This window comes from Canis lupus, chromosome 3 (genome assembly GCF_011100685.1).
Source record: "Canis lupus familiaris isolate Mischka breed German Shepherd chromosome 3, alternate assembly UU_Cfam_GSD_1.0, whole genome shotgun sequence".
Lineage (NCBI taxonomy): Eukaryota > Metazoa > Chordata > Mammalia > Carnivora > Canidae > Canis > Canis lupus.
This window is the reverse complement of record NC_049224.1, coordinates 44,641,596-44,661,000: the sequence shown is the minus strand read 5'-3', so window position 1 is coordinate 44,661,000 and position 19,405 is coordinate 44,641,596.

Here is a 19,405-nt window from a genome sequence, read left to right as displayed (position 1 = left end):
CCGCTGTGGTTGTGACTGTACCGGGCTAAATTTATGCTGCTGACAACTCCCATTGAAGTGCCTCGGTGGCACAGAGTCAGTGGGAGTTGTGTGTATATAAGCACAGGCAGACCTTGGCCCGCTGAGTGTAATAGCATATCTGCCTTGGGAGATTATGGGTATGATATGGGTGATGCGTAATGGATAGGGCAGTCTGTGTACAAATTTCAAATGACTCGCTACACCCCTTTAGGATGGCTGCTGTCAAAAGTATTAGCACTTTACACACACAACAACCACGGATCATATTACTGGTGGCCCCCCGCTCCCACAGAGTGGCTCCTCCCACTTCTCCCAGTAGGTAATTGCTTCAGGGGTACCTATTGAACACATACAAAGGAGAAAACACTGGTGAAATTCATTCTTTGAGCTCGACTGTATTCATATAGAAGAAGGAAAATACCAAATGTGTTTAAAATTAGCATGGGTGGAAGTTCAAAGGGAATTACATGTAAAAGATATCTCCGAAAGATTTAAATTTTCAGTCCAGGGAGAACCTGATTTAATATACCCAGGCTGAACCGAGGGGGAGAGTTATGTTGCTAGGCACTTAAATCAAGACCTAGCCTGATGCTAGCACTTACGTTTTGCTGTTAATGGAAAGGTAGGGAAATGCAGAAACTTCCATGTCATGGATGATGTTTAAAGCATCTAATTCTTTGAGCACATATCTTTGAATGAGTCTGCCCAACGCTGGGGAATCTGCAAAAGTTTAAACAACGTGAAGATCTGACTAAGGAACACTAGCATTCTTTGGTTAAGCTCCCTTTCATGCTAAAAATACAGTGTCCCCTCTCAGCTTAGTACAAGCAAATTAAGTAGAATCCTTTCTTTTTTTTTTTTTTTTTAATTGAAACTGGACTTAAGTGTGGGATTCTCCTGCCCTTCCATGCTAAACGGAGACAACAGATTAGCATCAAGAAAGACACAGGTGACACTGATGAGCATTCACAGAAAAAATGAGCAGCAAAATAACCACTGTGATGATGGTCTGAGGTTGAATATATGACCTCTTTCCATAGTCAATATCTTTATCATAATAATGAAAATCTGTTAGTATTAGGAAACCATAGCATGGATTATACTGCCTGCTTGCACCACTGTCCAGAACACTATGGAAACTCATTTGTCCATTTACCAAAAGATGAGGGAGACAGACTCTGTAAGCTACCAAAAAGCCAAATCAAAATGCAATTTGGGCAGCCCAGGTGGCTCAGCAGTTTAGCGCCGCCTTCAGCCCAGGGTATGATCCTGGAAACCCGGGATCGAGTCCCACGTCGGGCTCCCGGTGCATGGAGCCTGCTTCTCCCTCTGCCTGTGTCTCTGCCTCTCTCTGTGTGTGTCTATCATGAATAAATAAATAAAATCAAATAAATAAATAAATAAATAAATAAATAAATAAATAAATAAATAAATAAGCAATTTAATGGAGATAAACATGAAACATTCTTAAATGGAATAAATCCCCTGTACAAGCCCTAGATGTCTGAGATCTGACTCCACGGCTGAAATCTGACTCCCCCTAACTCAGGGCTATGTTTAAAGCCAGTCATGTGACATGGTGGACAGCACTGATCAAGAGATTTCTCAGTATTTTATTTGTTGCTGGACATTTCTTAAGAAAATCTGGCAAACCATGGTCAGCAACAACAACAACAACAACAAAAAAAAAAAAAAAAAAAAAAAAAAAAACCTCTGAGTCCCAGTCCCATGGGGAACTGGAGAATTTTCCCAATAAAACAAAATGGTGGTTTTGAGGTGGTGGGGAGAGCAAAAGTTATGTTCAAGTGTTTGAAAATCTGTCGTATGATAGAGAGAGAAGGTTGAGTTGCATTTCTTCTGAGGACAGCAACCAACCCAATAAAAAGATGTTCCAGAGACACAGACTTTTGTTCCCATAGAAGGAGCAAGAATTTCTTAAAACAAAGCTCCCAACAGTAGTAGCCTTGGAGAGAGTGAGCAAGCCCTGACTTCCCATCTCTCTAGGTGGCTAGCCCTCTCCAAACTGGCAGCCTTCACCCAGACCTTCACACCTTTGTGCTGCCTGCCTTAAATTTACAACTCTTATAAACTACTAAATCGGTGTCAGCCTGGTCATCTGCCTATCTCCAGACCTCTGGCCTCAGTGAAAAGTTGGACCAGTGTTCCCCAAGCTCCCTTCTAATGAAAAGACACCATGACGTCTCAATTCCATTATGGAACCTTGAATTCTGAAATATTTTTAAAACCAGTTACCCCTGTTTTATAGATGAAGAAATATCACAGGATGGAGTAACTGATGGAATCAGGGGCAGATAAAATCTTTCCCTTTCATACCTAGATTCCTGCTCACACTCAAGTAACTATTTCTACACAACCAACCTTACATTGTTCCAGAGCAACTTAGTCCTAACCTTATTCTAGAAAATTGGTCTGGTCCCCAGTGGCCACTAGATCATTTAGCTGAGAGCTTACTATCATTTCTAAGTTAATTTGTGAGTTAATTGTATATGTCAGGAAGCTCTGACACTGCAGAAAATGATAAATTATTGGGATAAACCAGGGTCAGAAAAATCCCTGTTGGTTGTTGATCAGTTTTTCTCAGAAAAAAATGTGTTGACACTAGAGGGAACTAGAAGTGGCATCAAATATGAGTTGTCTCAGAAGACAACCTCCTTTAAGTGGACACTGGATTATTGAGTCAGAAAAATGCTTTGAACATCAAGATTCCCATAATACTCCACAATCACCACCTCAATCATGTTTTCATCTAAATGACTACCCAATGTATAGAACTTTAAAAAGAAGACCTCTATCCTTGCCTGTGGATATTTCCAATTTGATGGTCTAAATGTGGTATTAGAATGGTTAGATCATAAATCTCTGAACACATATGGATTCCGCCTATCAGTAAAATAATGGCTTGTCTTTTCCACCTCTGTGTTGGGCAGGCCTGTGCCTCACGTGTCTCCTCCTTGCTGTTTGACCTTTGTGATTCCTTTCCCTTGGCAAGGTCAGGCCCTTAACATCAGGATTATGTTAAAAGAAAGACAAAAATTTTCACGGAAACTTCTGGAATTATCAGGGTTATGCCAAGTGGGGACTGGTCCTCCTTTGTAAAGGGAGGAAACTACATCTCAAGCCCAAGTGATTCAAATCCCTAGCAGCCTCTGAGTTTGGGACCAAATGGTGCTGTGTTGTTTTTTTTTTTTTTTTTTTTTTTTGCCCACAGTGGCTATACTGGCCACCAACTACATCTGACCACACTCAAAGGCAGGGTTCTCCTGGTATAATTTCATGATCTACCATTTGTTACTGATTAATCCACAGTATATTGGAAAATGGGAGCGAAACTGGAGTGCTATGGTTAACTAATCAAAAGATGTCAAGGAGCCTTTATTTTGTAACTGGTTTTACAAAAATGATTTTGGAGGAGGAGCAAACTGAAAAGCCATCTCCTGACACATCATATTCATAGTCAGACCCTACCCCAAGTTAGAAAAGAACCCATTGCTTTCATTGCAGGGATTGCATGTGTTAAATGTCTTACCTGGAAGACAACATTCAGTTCCTCATCCACTGAGGCTTTAGGGCAGACAGCAATAGGGCTTTTCTATCTGCTTTTCTCTACACTCGGACACCTAGGTCAAAAGAGAAGTCAAGTTAGGCTGCAATTTCTGTAATTTACAATCCCCAGCCTGTGGGCCAGAGCCAAAGGGCTCTTGGCTACAAAGTGTAAACAGAACATTGTTGCCTCTTAATCTGGGTAATTGGTCCCAAATGCTGTTGCCACTTTTCAGATCAGATGCTTTACGTACTTTTTAAAGAACCTGGAACTTTTTTCCTTTGGCAGGAAAAAGTTTGGAGTGTAACCGTCTTTTCATCAGCACTAAGACTCCTATAAACAGCCAGGTGATTTCATTTGGGGGCCTGTAAACACAGGAGGCTTGGGGCCTGCTTCGGAGAGATCCATTCTGTTTTTGAATGTTCATTCATATATCATTTGCTCCCACACCCGAGCCGACATCCGGGTGTTTACCTAACATGCTCAGCTTCTGCAAGAGCTGAGCAGACAGGGCCACCTCTTAGAGGATGCCAGCCAGATTTCAGAAGCTGAGCTATGTCTCATTCTGGCATAATGTGTTCTTATCGGTACGTTCCTTGAGGGTAATGCACCATAATGAATTTGGCCGAAAACCAGTTGTTTTATGACATCATTTTCTGGGCAAAGTCCTAGGGATGCTGTGTAAGAGAAGCCAGTGTGGTGTTCTGGGAGGAGTCTGGGCTTGGGAACGCTCAAGGGAACTACAGGCTGTGTGACCCCAGGCGGGCAACATAATCTCCCTGAGCCTCAGTTTCCATATCTATAAAGTGCAGACGATAATAGATACCTTGCAAACTCAGTGTGGGGATTAAATGAGAATATGAATATAAAGATTATGGAGCATTCCACGTTATTATGATTATAGATTATAAATACAATATATATCCACATTATATATTATGTAAAGCAGTCTTTAAACCATATTTTTTTCAGCCTATCTTTAAGTCAACATACACGTGGCAGGGAACAAAATCCTGTGAAATCTCTTCAGTAGCCCAAGAAAATATAGCTTTCATTCTGGATCTGGCAAGACATTGACAAAAACCCGAGTTCCCTTAGGCCTTCACTTCTCTAAATACGTCTGGAATCCTGTTGAGTTCTACATTAACTAATGCTTCTCCAAGTTTTACTTATTCAGTTTTTTTTTTTTTTCATCTTTTCTCCCCAATCTCTCACTGGGTCATTCTACTTTTTTTCTTTAATTTCCACTCCAAGGGTGGGTGGCTCAGGCAGTTGAGTGTCAGACTGTTGGTTTTGGCTCAGATCTTGATCTCAGGATCGTGGGATTGAGCCCCAGGTCAGGCTCCACACTCAGCACAGAAGCACAGAGTCTGCTTAAGATTCTCTCTGTCCCTCTTCCTCTCTGCCTCCCTCCACCCTCCACACACTCTCTCTCAAATAAATAAATGCATCTTTTTTTTTTTTTAACTCCATTGCACTATTTCTATATCCTTAGCACTAGGATATCCTACATATGTTGTATTCCAAGTGGAAGCTCAGCAAAGACTTCTGGGAGGTTTGTGATGTCAACTCCCTTCCTACTTCTGGGAAATAGAGAATGAGCTTTCTCTACTTGGGCTTTTCCCATTAAATTAACTACTGTTCTCAGTAGTTTAAAAAACTGGAAAATATCTCTCCCATTCATAGTCTGTAGCAGTTTATTTTCCAAACAACATTGTGATTGCACTTCCTCCACAGGGTCAGTATGGCATTGTGCTGGAGTGCCAAGATTCCAGAACCAGACATTCTGGGGTTCAAATCCCCTTCAGCGAAGTGTAACCTTGGGCAGAGCAAGTTATGTAACTTCCCTGTGCCTACTCTTTCTTATCAGCAAAATAGAGATAATAGTGTTTGTCTGGTACTACTATGGTAAACCAAGTAGAATCACTCCATGTAACGTGCCTGATTATAGTAAGCACTTGAGAAATGTTGGTTAACAGTATTTTGTCAGGATTCTCCTTTTTAAAGAATCCCTTTTTTAAAATCCTATGTATATTTTACTGTCAATTCATCTTTCCACATACATCATTGAAAATTTGCTTCATATACAGTTCTTTCCTACTTCTGAACTTTACAGGAAATATGGGTGGGGGGGACAAAACAGCAACTCCAAAAACATCTTCTGGTTCCCTTTCCTGGCCCATCATCTATTCATTATTAGCTAAAGTGGGATGAAAGTTTCAGTAAGAAGCCATAACACAACTGCAGTTTACCTAAAGTTAGTGAGTCTGGGTTAGGTTTAGGAAAACCTGGTTTGAATTTTAAGTGAACCTCCTTTCTACTCTCAAATGCCAGAAAAGGATTTATAGTTTCAGGTGGATAGCAAATGAAATTTGGTAAGTTCATCTGGGTTTTACTTTGGGTTTGTCATTTCAATGAACTCCAATTTCATGAAGCCTTAATCCTTATATTTATGGTTTTCCTGCCATATTCACCTCAGTTGACAAAATTTTTTAGAAAATTAAATAAAAATGGAGACATAGTGTTTGGTATTTGAGCAAATAGCAATATTATGCAACGTATCCATTTCTTTGTCTTAATAATAAAAAATTATGAGGAAAATATATTTGGGGTAATGTGCTTTAAGGAGTCAAGCTATTTTTGCAAATATCTGTCTTTATTTCATACTATGTTTATTAACCATGAAATTCCAAACTGACCAGATGATAATTAACAAAATTATCTATTTCTGTCAACATTTCAAGATCTGCACTGCATCATCTTTTATCACTGGCTCAATTGAACTGTGACTTTAAAATCAAATTTGTATAATTCAAGCTTTCTTCATTTTTGCATTTCATCCCCCAGAAGTCAGAAATCCAGACTTTAAACTAGCTAATTTCCTTAAATTATATGCTAGAGGTTTGGAGAGATTTAAGGATAGATCTTTTATGTCAAAATGATAGGTTCACAGTTTGTGATTGATGATCTTGTACTTAAATGATATATGCCCATTAGATAAAGGGGCCTTCTGGGATGAAAAAATTAGGCAAAAGTGAGCTTAGAGAAATTTCTAAATCCTACATTTGCAGAGATAGGGACAACAGGATTCCAGTTTCTTTTTTATTATAAGATGATATAATCTTAAATAACTTACATATGGAGATTAATATATCAATGCACCCTAAAAAGATTATTTGCTTAAAAGTGCATTTTTCACTGTAACAGTTAAGTGGAAGCTTTCTAGTTACATTACTTTGAATATCTACTCTTAATTTATCTAAACAAAGTTATTCTGGGATTAATTTTTTCTTCCTTAGGAAATGTGCATTAGATAAAATTCCCCCAAATACTACTAATACCTTTTCATAAACTGACCACATTTTACAGTATTTTAAAAATTAAAACCTAAAAACAGAAAATGTCATGGTTTTTTTTTTTTTTCCTTTCTTCTAATCTGTAGTCCCCAAATGACTGTTCATAAAAATAAACTTTACAGCATCTTTGAGAATCCCAAAGAACCCCGGTCAAGATTTTTTTGGCTAGAAAAGAAAGCAGTTTTGATATTCAAAAATTTGGCCTCCCTTAGTCAATCCCCAAAAGGGGAAAAAATCAGCTAATCTTAGAAAGATGGTAAATTTAAGTGATTCTCTAATCCAAGTTAGTTCCTCAATCATGTTTTGAAATACGATCAAACAATCAAGACTGGGAAAAGTCATAGAAAGTTTCAAAAATAACTCAAAATAGAAAAATTGTGCATTTCTTTAAGAGGCTTTTCTGTTTCTAAATTAGAGGATGAATAGCCTCTTACTGGAAAATAGCAAAGTTTATGCTGGCATGCCCACTTCATGGTAACAAAAAAAAAGATCCACTAACATATTCTATTACTGGACCATTTAAAACAGTATTAAACACCAGATTTTTTAAAAATCCGATTTTTGTTGGTCAAGTATTCCAGGTGTCATGCTAGACAGCAAAGCCAGCTAAACACGGACACGGACACGTCCACCCACAGGCTCTAACACTCATACAATAAACAACTCGGTAGGCATGCACACTCGCACACGCATGCGCACACACAAACGTACAGACACGAAACCTGACCAGCCTTTGCTTTGAGTCCCTGATAACTCTGGCCCTGGAAAGAATTTTAATCTACATGGTTTGAAAATAGGGGTCTTTTAAATATGCTGCAAACAATTTGTGATGGTCATCTCTAAAATGCTGCTCCATTATCCTTTTCCATTTGGAATGAATGAGGCTAATTAATTTCAGGCCATACTTGATGAGGTCAGCACCATACGAGGGGTGCGTGCTAGACATTGCTAATCTCTTTCAGCTGAGAGTGATGAATTAAAGATGAAGCATGCCTTTGCAGGCCTAATTTAGAATGTATATCAAAAAACCTACAGCAAATAATACTATACCCTACAACAAAGGAAAACTTGTTCTCTGAGGCTCCCTGAGTTGTGTTGATTTTAAAGACATTTTCAGTCTTTGGAATTCCAGCTGTGGATGGCTGAACCATATCAAGAAAATCAAGCCATCTCTCACACATGGCCATGTGGACAAAAAGTGGGATTAAAGGAAAGAAAGAAGGAAAACAAAAACAAAATACAACAATCAGGTTTGATCCCCTGTGTATTAAAATTCCACCTACACATTACGATTTTTTTTTTTTTCAGAGCTACCCCAGACACAAAGATCCCAAATTAGCAATACCTGTATTCAAGCAGTGACCACCCAGCTCTGCTGGGACATTTCAAAGCAACATGCTAAATGAGGCAGCCTGTTGTTTTTAAAGCAGATATCCTAATGAGGCTTATTAGGTTTTTCCATGTCTCTATTTTGAAAGCCAATAGAGATTGACCAGGTAGATAATGTGATACCTTTTATTAAGCCAAGAAAGAAATTGTAATACAGATGCCTCCAGGCCAAAATGTTCTTATGAAAGTTAATGCTAAGCCAACTTCCCAGTTAGTGCAAAAAGGAGGTACTCAGTGACCTAAACTCTAAAGAGAAGAAATTAGTCATGATTTCTCAGATAAGTACCACGAATCCCTAAGTGTGGCAAGGAAGGTGGCACAGCCCAGACACTAGAGCATATCCCTTGCAAAAATTATTTCAGCAAACCTCGCAAGAGAAATCCTGACGATTATCCTAACAATTTCAGAATTTCCAACTGGTGGCCACAGCAGCTCCTGACTCTGTATCCCAGTAGCCCTCATTAGAACAAAGCTGCTTCGAATTAGGTCCAATCTACATGCTGAATCAATCTTTCATCCCTTTGATTGCTTCTGAAAATATTTATATTTCTTAATAATGCACATTTTGTCTTGCAACTTCTGATGAAACCCAGACAGGGGGTCCCAAAGCAGGCAAATGTATGTGGAAGGGTGATTTGGGACAGGAAAAGGAAGATAAGAAACACAGGTTTTTCCCATTGGGGAGCCATTAGAGAATATAAATCTAGCAAGTTTGGTTATGTAAGCATCAGAGGAGGGTTGTAATAAATATAGGTTGGAATATTATAGTGACCTAATGGAGATTACAGCATATTTTTATTCTCGTGTGATTCTTCATTGCAGTTTCGACTATTTGTCTAGTTAACTTAATAGATTTTATGAAAGATCATGGTGGGAGGGATGCCTGGGTGGCTCAGTGGTTTGGCGCCTGCCTCCGGCCTAGGGCATGATCCTGGAGTCCCAGGATCGAGTCCCACATCGGGATCCCTGCATGGAGCCTGCTTCTCCCTCTGCCTATGTTTCTGCCTCTCTCTCTCTCTCTCTCTCTCTCTCTCTCTGTCTCTCATGAATAAATCAATAAAATCTTTTAAAAAAGAAAAAAGATTATGGTGGGAGAAATCCAGGGAGATCTCATAGTGCAACCATTAATACCCCACATGACCCCTCTTATCAAAAAATAGAGTAATAGCTATAATAGAGATGTGACTAGATGATCTAAAGTATGTTTTTGTTGAATAAGAAGCATAGCATTGGAAGGATGTATTTTTGGGGGCGTGGGGCAAGGGCGGTGGGAGTGGATTCCTGGTTTACGAGGCTGAGAGAAAAGGAGCTTACTTTCTCCCTGTCACCAATTAGCTGGGTGACATTACCTAAGTCACCTAACTGCTCCAGACCTCAGGTTTTTCTTCTTCTATCTGGGACAGTTTTTCTTGTAAGTTTTAAATCATATGGTTTTTGAAAGAATGATCATTGTCTTAAATATTCACTGCCCTCTGGAAGCAGAGAGGAAGAAAGCAAAGACCTCGTCTGACGCTGTGTCTCCAGTCTGAGAGATGGAAGCCACATCTTCTCAAAGTGCCCAACATGTCACTCGTCCCCACTCACCTCTTCAGACACGGTTGCCATTTCTGTTCCTCATTTCAATCCCCTAAGGCATCATGAAAGAAGAAAGCACTCCAAACCAATGCCCATAGTTTCATTCCTCCAATCACCCCATGTCAGAGATGAGGAACATAAAAACCAAAGATGTTGACGTCACACAGTAACTGGCAAAGCTGGAATTTAAACCCAGGTCTCCTTGTTTCTAAACCAGGGTCTATTCTGCTCTGACACACTGCCTCAGAGTCTGAGGGATTTTTAGATTCCAAAAATAAGTGGGATTTCTTGTGACCACTCCATACGATTGAAGACTCCTTACAATTAGAAACAGGAGCTCAGGGGAGGGCAGTGGCTTTGAATGTAGACTTCCTGGACTTGAATAATTTGTCCTCAACTTAGCAATGCAAGTTTTGGGTGTTTGGGTGAGTCCCTAAACTCTGTAAGATTCTGGGTTGTTTTATTTTTTTCTCTTGGATAATGGAAGTAGTAACTGTATCTACTTTTGATAGAGATCAAAATGAATATCTTATATATGAATGTATTGAGATTAGATAAAACGGCCTATATGTTTCTCATAATTGTGGTCTATAGCAAATGTCAGTCTGCTATTAGCCTGTCGTCGTCGTCTTCTTCTTCTTCTTCTTCTTCTTCTTCTTCTTCATTTACACAATGACTAGCAATAGAGACCCTGAAAGGAACCTAGGAAAGATAGTTATGGATTCTGGTTGTGCTCCTATTGGCTCTACGGCCTCAGTTAACTCTCAGAGCCTCAGTTTACTCATCAGCAAAATGGGAATTCAAAATTTCTGTGGGATGAATTGCAGTAAAAATCAAATGAGTTATGCATGCAAGATAATTTTTAAACAAGTAGAACCTGATAAAACCCCAAGGGCTCATAGTTTTATTAAAACATTATTCTTCCTAGGTTGGAAACCCTCCGTATGCCTGGAGTTGGTTAGCAGATAATAAAAGAGATAATGCCACTGTTTTGTTTCCCAAATAAGCCACCTTAAACGTAAAACACCATTAAATCATAAAAGAATAAATTCATTTCCTCAATTATCACCATTATCCCCTTAATCCTATTCTACTGTTCTCTACCTAAACTTGTGGTTCGCTCATAATTTTATCTTACCAGAGGATTAGATAACAAGTAGCTCACAGGGACGGCGTTTAGAAGAGGAAAACAGCAAACCCCCTCTCCTCTTTGCCTTCCAAGTAAGGGAGAGAAATGTCTCAAAGCAAAGAAAATGTGTTTTATGAAAGATTAAATGCAGGCTTCCAAGAAGCAGCCTTCATACCCTCGTTAAAATACTATCAAACTTTGCTATTGACCAGCTAGCTGTCTGTTGCATGTGAACTTAAAAATATATTCATTATGGAGATATAATTTTGCTCAAGCTAAAGAAGCATCATGGGTTCGGGAATTGTTTTCTGAGTGGGATTATTAAAGGGTTTGGGGCCTAAAGGTGTATGTCTATTTTAAAAAGAAATTTTCTGATTGCAGATAACTTCTCAATTTGATTTAGTGTCGAACGATAGTGATGGGGTTGATAAGTGAGCGTTCATCGGTAATTCATCTTGTGCTGGTAGAAATTTACAGCAAAGCAGTGCTTTCCCAACAGTGACAAGCCCTATTAATCTTCTTCAGACACATTTCAATAGGTGTCCCCATCTGTGGCCAACATCTAAACACTCTGGCATCACCGGCGACTTGAAGACACCTTCATTTCAAGTTACACTACTGAAAATGTGATACTAGATTGTACTCTGTTTTTTAACCTAATTCTCTCTCTTCATTCAATTAGCCTTTCTTGCCTGGATTTTCTGCTCATGTGTAACATCATTTCCCAGGGAGAGCTCTCAAAGATTTGGTTTCTTAGAGATGCACAATCTCCTCCAAGGTTAACAACCAACAACTTTTTTACAAATTAAAATTGCATAGATTCCAATTCTGACAGTCACTGGCCTCTGATTGCATATGTCCTTAGAAAGTAGAACCTGCTCAAAGAAAGACCGCCTATGCATTTGAGAGGGCTTAGCCAAAGGGGAAGTCTATAAAATCCATTCGCGTTCATATTTGGAATTCAAATATCCTGAACTATGATGTTTAATTTCAGTGCAGGAGGATGCTGAGGATGCTGAGGCAATTAAGAAAAGGGGGTGATGGAAATGCAGCCCCGCGTTCAAATAGACACATTTACTCAGCAGATTCAGTTCATAGGATAAAACCCCTCTCCTGGTCCTTTGCTTCTGCTGGGGGACCTCTGGTTAGAGAAAGAAATACAATAATCACTTTAGGGATAGATTATTTCGCCTAAATTGCCTTTATTCTACAGGCAACTTTCACTATCTGGCTGCAAGGCTAGTCCAGGCAAAAAAAAAAAAAAAAAAAAAAGTGCAGGGAGTATTTGATTTTGGATTGCACTTAAGTGCTTTTTTTTTGCGCCATTTTCAACTTCATAATGGGTTTGGTCTTGCAAAGAAATAGGATTTGAACAGCATTTTTCTTGTGCACTTTAGAAACCTTTCAAATGAGAAAACTCCCTGACACATTCTTACTTGAGAAAGGTTAGATATACCTGTATAATGAATGGAATTATTCTTAACTTCATTGAACTTTTTTGTCCATATGTGATCTGAAATACATATCTGTTACGTGTGTGTGTGTGAGTGCGAGTATGATAAAGATATGCATTCTCAAAAAAGTCTGCCTCCCTCCCTCCCTCAAATGTTTCTTCCCAATGATCATTTGAGTTTGTTACAGATCTCAATAACCTTATTGTAGGTGGCAAGTTTAAATGTGCCATATTAATAACTTGTTATCCAAGACAAATTAAGTCCTTATGTGTCAAAAGCACCCGGCACTGGATTATCTACAAGACAAGTATTTATTGAATAAATGTTCAGTCCAATTTCATTTTAATGTGACTGACTGTATGTTTCAGCCTCTTAGGCAGAGATAAAAACCCTTAGACCTATAACTGTGTTGCAACATTACACCTAACTTGTCTATTTCTATTATTGTCTCCTAACTTAGAATATGGAAAGAAGGCCTTTTTTTTTTTTTTTTTTTTTTTTTTTTTTGGTTGTTGTTCTGAAGAGCAGGGAGAGAGATAGAAAAATGGCTGGCATTCAGCCTAAAGAGAAATCATTGAAACAAATTAATCCTATGCCGTTTAAATTGACATGGTAATCCATCATCAGAGAAGGCAAACTCTGAAAGCAATCTAGAATCTGCCCTGCTCTTTCACTGGCCCTGAAGGCACAAAGACAGATAGTAAAAGAGTTGGGGGGGGGGTGTGTGGCAGGATCATAAAAGTTAGGAATGACTTCAAAAATAATAAAATTGATTATATCAGCTCCCACTGTCCAGCCCCTGAAAACCTCCTTTGGAAAGGAGAGGTTAACTTTCAACAGTTGCTTTCAAAGTTTGCTTCTAAGTGGTAGGTCATCCACCGTGGAGCTCCGACACTGTGCCTCCTTCTCCAGGCTGCCAGGCTGCTGACTAGTGTAACCGCTGCCTGCCGCGTTTAAAAAGTAGACCGAAGCTCTCTGGCAGGACCCACAGTTACACAGAGACTTTCCCTACAGTGGTAAGGGGCTTCTTAGGTGGGGTTTAGGATTGGGGTTTTGGTCTTGTGTTCTGTTGTTGTTGTTTTGGGCGGGGGGGGGGGGGGGGGGGGGGGATGGGGAGGAGTGGCAGGGAATCTTTTTTTCTTTTTTTCTCCTATAATCATCTTGTTTTGCACTCTAATGAAAACGCATGTTATTGTAATTTTTAAAAGTATAACTTTCCTAACAGCTTTAAAAACTGAGGCAAGCCACAATGCCCTGGTTCTTATTTGTGTCTTTTATTTTGGAGGCTGATTTTTCAAATCTTCCTTTACTTCAAAAAGCCTGTGATGCTATGTTGTTAAAGTTTGCTTAAAATTCATAAATTCTTTATAAAACCAAAGTGTCACATGCTGGTTGATAGTTAAGATGAAAAAAACCCTAAGAGCTCCATTGTAAAAACAGTGTGCCTGTATTTTCAACACACAGAATCCTGTTGTTGGGGTTTTGTTTCCTCTTTAGTGTATTTATTTAATGTTTTTATTTTTGTTTTTGTTTTTTGGGGGGACACAGGAGGGTTTCAGAGCCTCACCTCATTATTGCCCAGATATATAAACTTGAACACAGAAATAAATATTATTTTTAATAATGCATTAGACTATAAAAGCAAAACAATTTGAAAATTCTTTTTTTAATCTCAAAATCTACTCTGTTAACAATAGACAGTGTGTGAAGACAAAAACCCAGATACCTTAGTGCCAAAGGCAAGAAGGCAGAAGGACAGGAATATAAACCATACCCCACAGCTGCCCTATTTAAATTTATCTAGGATAGAGTTTCTTCGAGTTTATTAAGAAAACTTTATATGTTCCTGAAACTTCAAAGTAAACATCACATCTCTTTCCTATGATCAGAATTTTTATTTACTGGTTTTTAAAAGAGAGTGAATAATTCTTGCATATTGACTAATGCTTTTTAAAGCACAAAAGACAAATTAAATGCATTTCCAGGGTAAATAGGAAGAGAGTTAAAGGCTCTTATATAAAATATTCATCCACAGCCACGTCAGTAACAATGTTAAGAGTTATTAGCAAAGAAGAGTAGGTTTAGATATTTGTAAGTGTGTTTGTTTTAAATAGAATGCCTCTGATTTTGTTTTGTATTTAGAAACAATGTAGGTTTTAGCAAGTATATGATTTTAAAAGCCATTAAATTAACCAATATCATATGAAAAGAATCAATGAGTGAATAAGCATTAAGTCTTGGAGACTGAAAAATAATACTCTTTTAACCCCCACCCCTCCACCCCTTCACCTCCCCTACATCTGACCATGCTGGCTTCCTTCTAATTGCATGGTAATATGGCAACAAAGTATATGCAAAATGAAAATCTGCATTATAACTTTTAGAGTCAATAAATAAGCGATTAACATACATTCTGCACAGAAACAGAGTTGCCCAATTTTTTACTTCCCCCTGAAATATGATATGATGTGGCCCTGTCAAGAAATACCCAATGTGACATTTTTCACTGAAGCCAATATCCCCTTCCTTTTATGTTTTCACTTTTGCTTTAAACTGTTTTAAGTGATATCATCTAAATCAATTTACCTCAGTCAAGCACTTCGTAATCTCTTCGATAAGGCTGATTAATTTATTATAAATTGTAATGGACAGATGGGAAAAGTACCTGTCTCCATCCAATATTCAAAATAAAAGGACCAGTGTACTTTTCATTTAAATATTATACTTTGTAAACTCTCAAGATGAAACTTTCTATGGTCATGGAGTTGAATATCATGTTAAATATCCTCCTCTTAATTTTGAACAAGTGTCCTTTATTTTTAATGTGTACCTTCAACGTTTCAAGGAATCACCCTCTTAAGGGGAGAAATGCAGTTGGTAATTAATTAATTAATTAATTATGTTTTCTAAATTCGCACATAATGTTTTCCTATTATGGCAGTGTGTCTTTGTTCATCTACTTCTTTAATTATATGCTTTATGTTGAAACTTTTCTTTCAGCCTTCTAAAAACCAATAGAATGAAAATTAGTCCTTAACTTATTTTTCTTCTTCCAAAATTCACCTTGAGTTTTGTGGCTAAAGGAAATTAAATCAGATAAACCCCCCCCTCCTTTGTTGTTCTGTTTGTATTTTATTTAAGTACACTGATGCAGCTAATCAACAATATTAATTTATCTGGATACCTGCCTTACTAACACTTTCACATTTAAGTGACTGGCACTTGATACCATTTGATTAATGCTTTTTTTGACATACCAAAAATGAACTGTCATTTTAAAGATTTCATTATCAGACTCTTGCGAAAAGGGGGAGGAAATGTAGAATTAGATGATCTTTCCTCACTCTGTCCACTTCTAAATAAGAACCAATGTCCCCATGGCTTTAGATGTCTTTAGAACTTTCTCATCAGGAATCTCCTTGCACTGTAACATTAAAAGCACGTATAGCCCACATGAGACTTGGTTACAGGGGCAGCAAACCTATCTGTATCTAGAACCTACTCTCTTTTATTTCTTTAATTCATTGAAAAGTAACATAGAGGATCATGTTGTCGAATCTTAAATATATATTAGGCAAAAGATGCTCACCTTTTGTTTAAATGCCCTGCCAAAGCTACCAAAATGAAAATTGACGTTTTTACTTTGAAGTGTCTTTTTATGATTCTGCAAGGCACAATAGCTTTACCATTACTAACTTGCTTCAGCTTGTATTTCAACAATAGTGATTCCAAGGAGCTCATTCAAAACTCTTTTTTTGCGCTGCTTTCTGCCAGACCCCTGGCATGTACACATGAGTGACAGCCTCTATCTAGTGCTTGAGTATATGAACCTTTAATCCATCATGGAACTTCTAACACCATAAGAATATATACACACCCATGCGCATACACCTTCATGCACATAACTATTATATAACTACCCATTAAAATGCCACCAGGTTTAAAGCCAGCAGAATGAATATTTTCCTAATCTCATCCAGATTTTATGGCTATAATTTGGCTACTGGCAAGATTCTAAATTAGCTTTTACTTAAATGAGAGAAGGTAAAATATTTAGTGGATTTTTTTGGCTTTTAAAACCCCCTCCCACAATAATCTACTGTTGTAGACATGTTAGAATTTTTTTAAGTGAACTGGGTGGTCAGTTAAATGGAAGAAAATATTTCACTACATTATGTTTTCTTATTCCCTAAAGTCCACCTCCATGGAGTGAGCTTTCTTGATGGATGAGACTGTTGTCTCTCTGAATGGAAACCTGCTTTCCTAAGAAGGATGGGGGTGGGGGAGACCAGTGAAGGACGGCAAGCTCTAAATCCCTGAGACTAGAATATTCCCTCCCTCCATCCCCCCTCCTTTCCTTCCTCCCTGCCTTCCTTCCTTCCTCTCTTCTTCCTTCCTTCCTTCCCCTTTCTTTCTTCCTTCTTTGCTACCGCCCCTAGTTAACCTTCGCTCTGGCCAAGACCAAGAAGGGCTAATGGAGACCGGACTCCTGACAGCCTCCAGGTCAGTGAGACGCCAGAGCTGCCAACACAGGAATTAGAGGATTACCAAGGAAGGAATTCGAGGCACCAGTCGCCTCACACCTGAACACATCGCTCCAATCCATTAGGATTCATCTTAAAAAATAATAATAATAAAAAGTAACCCTTCTGGAAAACTGTTCATTGGATCTGAAGTTATATTTCCTGGTGCCCTGGGGGCCAAGCAGGGCAACCTCAACTGAATTCCTCAAGCTGTCAAGAAAATCGTGCATGGGGGGGGGGGGGTGGAGGAGGAGGAATGAATGAATGAATGAATGAATGAATGAATAAATAAATTCCTCAGCTTCTTCAGAAAGAGCAGATTTTTAAGAGAAGGTCAGGTGCTGGAAAAGGAAGAAGAAACCAAAGAAATTCTCCCCTTTCGTCACCTTCCGCCTCTCCTTTTCCCCCCAAAATTAGTGTCCTCTTGATTATTTGCAGCTGTGTCGAACCTCGAGGTCTGCTCACAGGAGCCAGCGAGGCTCCTGCTTCTAGAAGTGAAAAGCCATTTTCACGCCAGGACTTTGCTGCTTGAGTTTGGGAACAAGGTTTCCTCTCCCTCCCAGCAAACTGCGCCCCCTCCACCAGCCGCCCCAAAGCCTTGCTGACTTCGGCGAACCCTGCGAGCCTTCGCCCCTGTGCCACTTGGGGCTCCTGCACCCAGCCCTGGGGCCACAGACCGGTTTCCGGGGCTGGAGTGTGGCTCCATACCCCCCAGAAGGGAATTTCCCGCCCTGGGGGCTTCGCCGGTGGACGTCACCCTGCCCCAGCCCTCGTCCTCGTCAGCCTCAGACTTCCTCACACCTGCCCAGGAGCCCCGAACCTGGAATCCACCAGCCCTGTGGTCCGCAGCGGGTTCCGCCACCCGGCGGCCGCCCTAGACACTGGGTGGGTGGGAGGGACAGGCAGCCAGCGGGGCTGGGCCGCTGCGTCCTCTCTCGGAACATCAAAAGAGCAAGGGGACAGAGCTATATCAAGGAGAAAGTTCGAGGATGCTGCGGGTCGCGGCTGGGGCGGAAAAATGCAACCCGTCTGGGTCACACCTTCATTCCAGGAGATCGCCTGCGGAGACCGCGCCGTGGGGGAACCCGCCAGCGTCCCCGCGCCGGGCCTGCCCTCCGCTCCAGTGGCCACCTGACCACTGCCACTCGCAACGTGGCTCTCAAGCTCCGGCCCTGGGGCGGCCCGCGCAACCTTTCCGCGGCGGTGGCCCGTGGAAGCCCGGCCGCGGCGGATTGCCGCGCCCTCGCGTCTCCCGTCGAGCAGAGAGGGACGGAGGCCTGCGCCCGGGAGCTCCCTGGCGGTGGTCCGGCCGCCCCCCGCCCCTCGGGGGCTGCTCCCCCTTCTCAGCCTCGCCAAATCCCTGAAAGCCTGGGCCCCCTCCGCCACCCCGGGGGCTTCTAATCACTCCGTATCGATTTCCCTAACTCTTTTCATCCCGTTGAAGACACATCTTAAAACACTCCAGCCCGGAGTGTGCTCTGGGCTTTATCCACACTAATAAAATGATTTACCCTTCTCTCTGCGCTCTCCTCACAGAGGAAAATCGTTCGAGCCCCGGCTACTTGTGTGTGATCAGTAAATATTTAGTGCGGTGACATCCTCAGCTAGGCTTCGGATCGATTCGGGGACCACCGGGAGGTGCGCACGGTCCGGGCGGGGCCGCGCAGAGCCCGCCGAGGGGGCTCCTCCCGCCCTCGCCGCCGGCCGCTGATTTACGGCCTCGGCAACCAGCAAAAGGGGGCGAAAGCGCGCTGGGAAAATTGGCTTTTCAACCTTTTTACTTTTGACATTCAGCCACCTCCCCAGGCTCTAATTCTCGCCTCCGCTCTTTCCCACCCCCCTCCGCCCCCGACCCAGGGCGCCCTGTGAGCCCCGCGCGCCCTTCCCGCCGCAGCGCGCTGCGCTCGCGCCCCCGCGGCCCGGGGACCACCTATCACAGCCCTGCGCCGCGACGCGGGGAGGCCCAGGCCCCTGCTCCGGGGGTCGTCGCCTTCGGGGCGAGGTGCGCTCGGCCCGCCCACACCTCAGAGGGCGGAGAGAGGATGGGGAGGCCCGCAGCTCCATTCGCCCATCGAGGAGCCACTCTCGCTACCTTTTCTCCGACCCTCGGTCATTCCCCCATTTCTGGGGCTGGTCCTCGACGCCCCTCGGGCTGGACGGCGTCGGGTGGGAACTTTACTTTCCTCGCAGAGAAGCTCCCGTTTCCTTTGAAGCGAAAAGGCGTTGAGCTTGGATGTGTTGGAAGGGGGCCTCCTACCCTGATCCTGGGTGGCAGGGGGCTGCGGCCGCCGCAGTGGCGGTGTCCTCGTCCCCCGGGCCCTCCCGGTCTTCCCTGGGCGCACACCGTCACTGCAAGACCGCGCCCTGGACCTGCACACCAGGAGGTGGGCCCGACC